At 34.8% G+C, this 11,181-nt stretch overlaps 1 pseudogene across 1 annotated transcript; it reads right to left on the minus strand.

Moving 5' to 3' along the window:
• Positions 1–2,983: 2,983 nt before the first annotated feature.
• LOC115966838 lies at positions 2,984–9,635 on the minus strand (annotated as a pseudogene). The gene is made up of 8 exons (XR_004086399.1): positions 9,102–9,635; positions 8,872–9,009; positions 8,672–8,776; positions 8,407–8,580; positions 7,807–7,985; positions 5,755–5,994; positions 4,692–4,825; positions 2,984–3,865 (listed from the first exon to the last, which is right to left on the minus strand). The product of XR_004086399.1 is annotated as an extra-large guanine nucleotide-binding protein 1-like (transcript).
• Positions 9,636–11,181: the final 1,546 nt, after the last annotated feature.

The raw sequence follows: 11,181 nt of genomic DNA on the forward strand, positions 1-11,181 counted from the left end.
TTTGTTTTTGTACGATTCATTTATTCTAGACTCTTTAGTTTTTGTATTTAATAACTTACTTATATGAATATTTATGATGTGGTCCCACATTTTAATCTAAAATTAATAAATAAAACTCTTTAAGAATAAATAATTTAGGACACATGGTACAAAATTGAAACTCTAATTTAAAATTTTAATTTAAGTCTCTTTCAGCTTCACCAGTTCACCTATTATTATATATATATATATATATATAGATGTTATAAATAGATAAATGAGTAATTATACACCAAACTCACACCAAACTCATTTATGACCCAACCTGTACATTTGCTACCCTACCTATAAAGAATTTTTTTTTAACTTTGTACAAAAGAACGCACAGCCAGTCGTACACTCCCAAAGAATATCCTACATTATATACTGTGTGCTACCACGTAAATCCAAGGTGCGCCCACACAACACGGCCGCACCTCGATTTTGAACACAAAACCAAAACAAAAGTGAGCCATATGCTTGTAACAAAAACCACTGCCTCTCTCCCTCTTATCATTCTATATAAACCCACATGCCTTGCTTCACAAACTCATTCACTCAAGACACACACACAAAAAGTTATTACATACAAAGAAAGTTGTTCTCTACGTGATTAAAGTACTCGAAACTAGCATGGCTGCAGTGGTGGAAACGTGGATAGGGGAGCTAGCAAAGCTTAAAGAGAAGGTCAAGGTTAAGACCCAGAAGCCATTATTTTCAAAAGCCAAAGAAGAAGCTGTAGAAGAAAAGGAAGGTGCTACCAAGGAAGCAAGAATAGTTCAAAGAGAAAACATGTTGTCAGAAACCACAGTTTTTTTGCTTATGGACAGGTTTGCACCTTGGTGAGGCTGTTCATGAAAGTGTGGTATGCCAAGCAGAGGCTGCTAGCGAAGGATGAGAAGAACTAAGATCGGAATTATATATTTTTAATCCATATGCTTTTTTGTTTCATGGATTTTGAATGATCTTGTTTTGGCTTGTATGTACTAATAGTTTAGATTTTGTTCATAAGTTTCTTCTTGGGCCATGTAGAATGGATTACTTCTGATGAAATCATTGATTTTCTGGTACCCGTGACTAGCTTCTTTTTCAATTTTAAGGATGTGTTCAAACCATTTTATCATTATTACGAAGAAAAAGATGAGAGAAAGAGAGTCGGTTAAAATGGTTTGATGTGCAAGTGTGCAAAGGAGAACAATTAGTTCATTAGTGAGGAAGAGTGAATTGATTCAAGTCGATGGAATAAAAAAATGTTATAGAAAGACTTTAAATTACCAATAGTAGAATTGTAGAAGTAACAAAAGATGAAATTTCAATTAAGGAAGTTACCGTGTATATAACTTATAATAGAATAAAATGATAGTAAAAGAATACATATGACCAGTCATGCACGATTAGTTTGATAAAGATTCATTATCAATTTCAAAATCTGAGGATTAAGGCTTAGTAGTAGTGGCCGTTGTTGTAGTATTATTCAATAGAATGTTGTTGTTGTATTATTAAATAGAAAACTGCTAAGTTGATAGTTAGGCTGTGTTTGATTGCTGTAAAACGTTTTCCGGAAAATACATATTTTCCGGAAATGCTAATTTCCGGAAAAGGAAAATGTTTCCATGTGTTTGGTTGCATTTCAAAAAATTTTCCGGAAAATATTTTCTGGTGTTTGGAAAAGAAGAAGGAAAACACAAATCCAAAAAAAATCATCAACGATCGCGATCTCGCCGGCGTGATCTCGCGATCAACGGCAACGGCGCGATCTCGCGATCGACACTTCGCGAGATCGCGCCGTTGATCGCGATCAATGGCGCGGGCAAGATCGCGATCGACGCGTCGCGAGATCGCGATCTCGCGACGGCGCGAGATCGCGCCGTCGATCGCGATCTCGGTCGAAGGCGAGATTGCGATCAACTGCGCGATCTCGCGACGGCGCGATCTCGCGAAGGTGAGATCGCGTCGTCGATCGCGATCTTCGCGGCGTCGGACTGGAGCTCGCGAGATCGGCGCTGCCTGGAGCTCGGAGTCCGCCGGCGATCATCGGACTGACTGGAATGTTCTTCTCCTCTCTCGCGCGCGCGCTCTCTCTCTCTCTCTCTCTCTCTTTTTCCGGAAATGCTTTGAAGTGAAAATGAAGGCAGAAATTCATTTCCGTGGTCAAGGCTGAAAATTTCGGTCAACAGGAAATCAATTTCCGGAAAATAATGTTTTCCGTGACAGCCAAACACAGAATTTTCCGGAAATTGATTTCCGAAATTCGTTTGAAGTCGATTCAAACGCACCCTTAAATTGGTCTATTTGTGCGAGCAAAAGTGATTTTTTGAAATTATTTTTGTTATTATAAATTTGATTAGATTGTATTAATGTAGAATAATTTTTTTACCTTTGAGCTTGGTGTTAATAGACCTCCTAGTATATGGAAGTGCCAATATGGACACAGGATAAGTGATACTATATGATACGGTCAAGAGTGATATATCAATTATTTATTTATTTTTTATTTGTTGATAGGTCAGTGATATATCAATTCTTGAAAGATACTTTAACTAATTAATATCTAAATAAAAATAATTAAACATATGAAATGTTAATTAGAAGTATTTTATAAACATATGGTCATTAATTTGAAATATCCATGCTTTCTAAACAGCCGGGGGAAAAGAATTTACTTAGGCAGAATGAAGATTCCATGATATTGGAAATGCTTAAGGCACTTGTTCTTATTCCTCATTGGATTTTCTACTTTCTTTCACCCTTGTAACTTTAGTGACCATCTTTATTGTACTTGGCTATTCATCTATGGATATTCTATAAAATCATCCAGATGAGTGAATAAGTGGACAAATTCTTATTCAATTTTGTTCTTCATTAGCTATTCCCCCTTTTTCTTCTCTTGGTGATTTATGTGTGTAGATTGGAAGATTGTGAAAGGATACATAAGCACAAACGTTGCCTCCATAATGCAAAATCATCAGAAAGCAACACATAGGCATACAATTTTGAATATTCCTACAGATATTTGTGACCATTCTAAAATATCAAAGGGTCAGCATTAAGGACACATAAGAACACATTCTTCTACTTGTTAAATCTGCAAGGTCCTACAAGACTTCAATTCTAACATTTTGAAAAGAAAAAATTAAAAGAAAAATATCTAGCTTTCATGTATGTCAAAAATATCTAAACAGACTCTCTATTCTGTTCTCCTATACATGTTTTGTGTGAGTACGTACAAAATTTTGTGAAAAAATGCTACTAGTCTGACAAGTCATTTTCGAGCAAAACACACAAGGAGCTTGCCTCACTGTCAGTAGAAGACAACTCGAAATTTAAGTAGGGTTCCTCTTCTTCATCCCACATGATAATCTCCCTTGCATATCTAAGAGCTTCATCTACTGTGTCATTTTCCAACCCGATCACTAGTGAAACAAACAACTTGTTATCTGTAAGAGAACGGAAAAGTTCCTTGAACTTCATTCCTATATGGTGGGAAGCACGTTGAGCCAACGAGGGGTAAGTGCTGTTGTGACAATTCGGGCTGACAACAGGCTTGAAGTCACGAAACCATTCACAATGTGTGAGAGGGACTTGTTCGATCTTTTCCACAAGCAGGTCAAACTTGTTGAGAATCAAAAGAAAGTTCTTGTTCTCAAATGTTGGATGAGTGACTATGCTTTCGAAGAGCTCTTTGCTTGCCAACATCTTGTTGGTTAAAACTCCATTACGGTCAACAGAATATTCGTCATAGTCAGTCAAGGCAACACAAAACAGGACAATAGCAGTGTCTTCAAACATGTCCAACCACTTGCAGTGTTCTCCTAGGCTTCTGGGATGCACTCTAATTAGTTGGTACCTGAAAATTCTAAGAAAAACTCTGGTAAGATAAATCACGAAAAAAGCTCATGAAAAGAAATGACAAAAAATATTCATCACCTATAAAAATAGGGATAACATAGCACTTTGTAAGTAAATAAAGCAGTGTGTATTCCACTCTCAATGCAACTAAAACATACATAGTTTAGTGGGAAAATTAATTGATATTTTGTTTCCTAGAATATCCTCTAACAAAAAATAAAAATGAACTAAGACAAACGAAACTAAAATTGAACCAGGTTTTTTTGTGTATCAACATTCGACCATTCACGAAGTTTAAGTATTTGACATCAAAACTAGAGCCTTTTATTTTCAAGAACTATGAGAATGCAAGGGCAAGGATAAGCTGAAATGAAGATCATAATATGGAAGGCTGAAGTTGCAGTTCCTTGGGTTTAACGTTTTATGAATCAAGTAGCATCAATACAAGTAAGAACAGAATTTTCATTCTTATAGTTTCCTCTGTAATGGCAGAACAGATCACAAAGACTTGTGCCTGTTAGGTACTGCTTTTTTAAATAACCCCATTTTTTAAAGGCTGAAAATTAAACTGTACCAAACGGGCACAAAAAAAAATATCTTCCAATATTTAAGAAGTTTCAATCTTGTCCATGTCTCAGATTCTATCGTTGATGACTAGTTCTTGGTTGAAGCTGCTAAAACTGCATTGCCCAAAACATTTTTAACAGAAATATGGATAAAAACGGTCATGAAGAGATTTTTACCATAGTCAATCAATCTTGATAAGGATCAAGGCGTTTTTGTTCATGTATGAAATAATCAATGAAAAAAATGGGAGAACTGACCTCAGTGAATCATCTTGTGTTGACTTGGGAAATGAAAAATCCACGCAAGTAAGGCTATTGGATGAGTTAATCCCATCAGCATACAAGATGTCCATGTCAGGGGGTTCGTAATCTGTCCTAGAAATCTCGACAGCCTGCATTTGGAAGACATATTTAGAAAAAGAATAATTACAAAATTTTTTCTTAGTAATCATAGCTGATACACTTGCCATATTCCCATCAAAAAGCACACAATCTAAAGGGCATAGTCACTACTAAAATGACCACTAGAACACTGATAATTGTATAAAATCTAAGCTTCAGAAATGAACAAGAGTTTCCTGCATTAATTGGATTCACATAACCTTGATTTCTAATTCTAAATATGACTGGATCAATTCAGTCAAACTGGTGCCTTGTTCAAGTTTTATTTTTTGTAATAAGTAACGAAAAATTTTCATTAGATATAAAAAAAACCTAGTACACTCCTTATCAAAAAAAAAAAACCTAGTACACTGTACAAAAAGAGAAGTAAAATCAATGCTTTCAAGTTTTTAACAAAAAAGCAGAACTAATGCTTTCAAGTTCAGAACTATATTTCCTCTAATTTTCATTTCAAACCAACAAGAAAACCCAAACCCCACACTGCACCCTCTCCCTTTCCCAAAAAATTCTGCTACAACTGCAGAACTTATGAAGTACAATACAATCCAAACAAACGATTCATACCCAATATTAGGAACAAGGGATACATGTAAACATTAATGACCATTGAAAAAATCAAGAATGGCTGGCAAGAATTAGCGCACTGCAAGATTACTGTTGCAGCCGCTACATCTAAAAGCTGAAGGATGATGCCCTTTAAAGTAACAAAAGAATTTTTATTGTTACAAGAGAATTTATACTGTTATTCTACTTATCACTGTGAAACAAGCTATAATTGTGAAGATTGTTAAATTCAACCAGAACTCATCATAGGGGATTAAAATAATTAAAAAATAAGGAAAAAAAAACACTTATTGGAGGTTTTATGTCTTAGAAACGAGAGTGAGAGAGAGAGAGAGAGAGCAGAGAATAATCTCACCCGATCTAGGAAATAAGTAGCTACTCTAGGTAGCATTTGTAATTCATTCCTCCGGTAGTATGTGGCTTGAATGGCTGCGTCCTTCCACATCTCCTCAATAAATGGTGCATATTCACAAGTAGCAGCTGGAAATATGGCTTCCAAATTATCTGAGCAAAACTTGGAGGAGCCAATTTGAGAAAGTTCTCACTCTTGCCCCAACAGAATAGCTTGTTGTATCGTCAATCTGAATTGTATCACCTGTTGCGAATAGAAAATATGTTCATCCTAAACGAAAATCTTAACAGTAATATGATAATGTAATTTGATCAACAAAAGGTACACCATAACTTCACAACAGGAAAGCAAAGGATTTCGAACCAAGAGGAAGCATCAAAAGTACTTGTAAAGAGCATGGCACTAATCCACCACAATAGAACAGGTCCTGAGCTGTTTAAATAACTAGCCATTTGGACAGATTATTTTGGAAAACCTCTAGTGATCAGTATTATACACATAAAAATCAAAACAAAGGCATTAGAAATTTGTCAGCTACATGCAGTCATTTGAGTCTACAATTTCAAATTTTAGCAGTAAAAGGTACTCTAAACACAAATTTTGCATTTGACCTTTATTTCCCTTAAATTGTTCAAGACGTATTCAATTTCCCTCTGGTTATTAACTAGAGGGAAAGTACACATGCTACTAAGATACAAACTTCCGCGTTGCTGGGTCCTAGACTATCACCAAAGTGCTCAACTACTCCCAAATGGCCAAGTAATTAAGGATTACAGAGAAATTAAAATAGATGGCTATCTCAAGATACTCTTGAGTCCATCCTTGACATGTACTCTATGTACTTTCTCAAGGTGGAAGAATGAGAAAACAAAGAATAAGATTTTTTTTTGGAATAACTGAAAAAGTCCAGTGATCAACCAGTTGGCTTCTATAGTACAGGATGGTCAAGATGTGGTTCTGTTAAATTGGGGATTCAAAGAATCCAATTCATGTAGCTCTGCAAATATTTCCCACTAGTCATGTTGTTAAATGGAGAAATTGTAAGAAAAACAGTAGGGGAAAACAAATATCCCTAATAAAAATAATAATTAATAATAAACAAGTTGTATCCTCTTTATTACTAGAAAAGCTCTGTGAGACAGAACTCTAGAAGAACAGGTGGTAGGACTTAAATGCTTTTATGGTCACTGTTAGAATGTTAGTTATGTACCCATATTTACCATTTTCAAACAACTTTAAGCTTTTAGACAAGAGGTAGTTTATCCTTGTATCATAGTAGGTGATCATGAGTTCAAATCTTGTCTCCACTCTTTCTCCCATTCTAAAATTAAAAACTCCCATGTATTGGACCCTGCTTACGTGGAGTTTGGGTCCATACATGAGGGGAGTATTAAAATAATGGCCTGTTAGCTTCAGGCTCATCAACATGCTGGACCACAACTGGGCAGGAACCCTCCATTCCAACTGAAACTCGACCTCAAAATGGATCTATTTTAAGGTATTAAATTTACCCACTATAACAGTTTAAGCCTTTGGGATAAGTGATAATTCATCAGTGGCAAAAGACAAAAATGAAACTCCTGCAGCAAAGCAGCAAAGTCACGAGATTCATAAAATAATTGAAGATATTGATCTTGTTGTAGGGAAAAACACAGAATAGAATCTCACAGAAGAGACCATAGTATAGATTCTGAAGACTAGGACATAATGAAGGAGAAAGTAATGATATAAATGTTTTCCGATCATCCCTGCCACTATCATCATCCAAAACCTGATCCCAACTATTTAGTAACTAAATGCATGGATCCTGTGTTACATTTGAAGAACTTTACACAGGTAAGAAAAAATGGTTCAAGTTGTGTGTGTGAACACATGAGCATTCAGTTAATTGTTGCATACTATAAAATACTATCTATGCATATTGAAAAATGAAAACTAACTTTTATGCATTTTAAACATACCCTTAACATAATTCTTATAGATCAATTGACAAAACAAAAGTAGCATATAAGCTCTATAAAAAAGAAAATTAAGTAGAATCAACTCTTATCATACCTGAAGGTCCAGACTTATTGATAACACATCTTTTCCTCTTCTCAAGCAAACTTTCTTCTTCAAATTGTTCTCGTCCCTCAAGAAGTATTCCGAGATATCCAAATAACTTTCTTTGGATCAATAACTTGATAGTTTGGCGCTCATCTTCAGAGAAAGGAAATACCATAGAGAATCTTGGCCTAATATAAGCAAAAACAGTGTTTCCAGTGTCACCAAAAATTAAAACACCATTTAACAATACAAATGAATGTCCAGGTTTAACCGTATCAAAACCACATTTTCAGTATCGGAGTTTTTAGCACCACTAGAGAAATTGTTAGTTATCATCATGTTTCCCTGCATTAGTTAATTAACTTTGATGGAAAAGTATACATAAAAAGAATATGAATAAAACAGAATAAGTTTTAATACTAGTTTATGGTAACATATAATCCTCAGACAGAGAGAGATAAATTACTGCCACAATACACTAATCTAACCTTTGTCATCACATTTCACAAGGATTTCAACATAATTATAAAATTGGTTGAGTATTAAGAGTAAAGAACTAAGCTATGAGATGTTCACCAAAGTTTAATTTACCGTACATGAATATTTTACCTGTTTATATATTGTACTTGTGCCAGATTTTTCATAACCAACTAAAAGAAATTTATGAATAGATTTCTGTGCAAGGTTGTCTCGGATTTCTCCATTCACTTCTTTCTCTGAAGGATTTTCAGAACCAGGAGGAACTGGCAGAGACAAGACTGTGCAAACCAGCTTTGTTCTAGTCTGTAAAGAGAGAATTTGCACAGTTATTTAAGTATAATAAGATGAACTAGGTAAAACAAGCATGCCAATGCTCATCAGTATGCAAACTTACCTTGTCCCATATTTTACTCTTTTCTTTCTTATTCGCCTCTTCCTCATATGTCCCGTCTTCACTCACCCAAAGGTGAGGCTTTCCTTCACAATGCACCCCAGCTGACTGTAAACATTTATAAGAATAGCATTGATCTTACATGTTTAGAAAGCTCAGTACAATCCAAAACAACCAGACTGAAATGAATTCAGCACACCAACCTTTAGCATCCAAAGCTCTTCTTTAGTTATCTCCCTGCTGTTTATCCATACTTTTGCGTTTCCGTTGCTAGCATTCGTCTTGATGTGGCCCCCAACATTTTGCTGGGAGGTAATGATCTGGGAAGGCTTTTGTCCTTCCTGTTCATTCAAATCACAACAATTATTCCACTATGGCGGAATAGAAAAAAAGAAGATAATATAAAATGAACTAGTAGATTTTTGGTGCCCACCTTTCCCCAGAAACCAGAATATTTGTCATACCAATAGTATCCTGGTCTCAGCTTTTTTGGTGGGTATTTGCAGTTTCGTAATTGGAAGAGCTCATCTTTACTAAGGGTCTCACCGTTCACAAAAACAAGCTCTGGTGGCACCTGATTCAGTTTACATAGCATCTCAGCATTCATTATATTTTTAACTTCCAAATCAGTAAGCAGCCTCTGGAGCAACCTAGAACACTTCCCCAATTTCCCTCGCCTAGCCTCACGAATCCTAAAACCAATGCAAGTAACACATTTCCTTCCTTCTGGCACTGACCCCATTGCTCTCAGCACACAGTCATAACAATAATTGGCTCCACAAACAATGCAAGCCTCTTTCTCCATGAACCGGTTTCCCTTGAAACATCGATAGCATACCCCTTTCTTCATACTAACACCACACTCCTCAGAATCATCAATTTCCTCAAGAATTACCACTTCAGTCGATTCGAAGTCAATTGATCTAACTTGCACAGGTACCAGGTACTGGTACAATACACGAAACATCTGGAAATCCAATAACTAATTAATATTTATTTTTAGAAATATTTAATTTTTTTTTTTTGGACATAATTATGTTTATTTTAAGTCACAAGGCTCAGTACTAACATATATTATATTATTAAATGAGATTAAATTTTATAAGGATGTGGGTGTAAAATTCCAAGTTTTACATCCTATAATTCTAACATATCACATTATCATATCATATATTAAAGAATTGATACAACCACATCAAATCAATTCAAATACCCATCAGAAAAGTCAACCTAACTTAGAGTTTATTGAAATTTTATTTGGTGTGGAAGGATATTATTGAGTTCGTTGTAAGTAAAAAGTTGGTGTGACAATTTTTTATTAGACAGTGTAAAACATAAGATTTACACTATATCCTTACCAAATTTGGACCCTATGCTATATATGTTTACATTGTACTAGCAATGTAAGATTTACATTGTAGACTAAATGATTGTCCACATTTGCAAAAATAACTAACTCGTTTCTAAATTATGTAACAAAGAATTTTCCATATTATATTAGTTAATACTAACAAATGTTGTCCATAATACGTAACTCATCACAAAAAGGGCTAGGGTTTAAATTCTCCTAAGTCCTACCCATTGTAGTAATTGTCAAATTATTTAAAATATATATATATATATATATATATATATATATACTCATATATTGGACACTTAAATGTGACTTGTGAATATTTTTTTTAAAGGAAAAAGAGAGAGAGAGAGAGATAAATAGAGAGGCTAAAGTGACAAAGGAGTGTAAAAACAGTTCTTTTGTAATCTCTTTAGGGTATGTTTGGTTGGAATGATAGAAAAGTGAAATAATAGAAAAGTGAAAGGATAAAAGAGATTTAATTTTCTCTTATATGTGTTTGATTGAAAGGATGGAAAAATGGAGATATGAAAACTCATTTATTTGGTTGAGAAGAAAATGAAAGGATGAAAAAGAATAATGGTATAAATTGACTCATATGCCTTTATTAAAAAAAAGCATTCAATTCAAAAATAATAATTTCAGATCGAGTTGATTAAAACAAAAATCATGCCCAATTAGAAAAAAAAAATTAAAAAAAAAAACCCAAAACCAATCATGCCTACTGCCTAGTTTAGAAAATGAAAATACATCCCAAAGTTTCATAAATTTGATTTTGCCGAAATTTGGTTCCGCTAGCAATTTAGCCTATGGTTAGCAATTCACCCTATGGTTAATTTATACTGCTAATGTGTTTTATTTTTACCAAATCAGCACCTACTACGTCGTTTCAGTGATCAAGAGAAACTCTAGCTCAAGCACAAGCAAAACTACGTCGTTTTTGGCCTAAAGTTAAAACACAAATCTCTAGCTTAAACGACATCGTTTCAGGCCAAACTCTAATGGCCTGTTTGGAAGTTTAAAAAAAAAGGGGGAGTAGAGTAGAGGGAGGGAGAGTAGAGTAAAGGGAGGGAGAGTAATTCAATTACCTTGTTTGGAAGTTTTTTAAGGAATGAGGGGGAAGAGTTTGGAGGGGTTTGGAAGGGTTTCAACCACATCT

Source organism: Quercus lobata, chromosome 11 (genome assembly GCF_001633185.2).
Source record: "Quercus lobata isolate SW786 chromosome 11, ValleyOak3.0 Primary Assembly, whole genome shotgun sequence".
In the NCBI taxonomy this organism is placed as follows: Eukaryota; Viridiplantae; Streptophyta; class Magnoliopsida; order Fagales; family Fagaceae; genus Quercus; species Quercus lobata.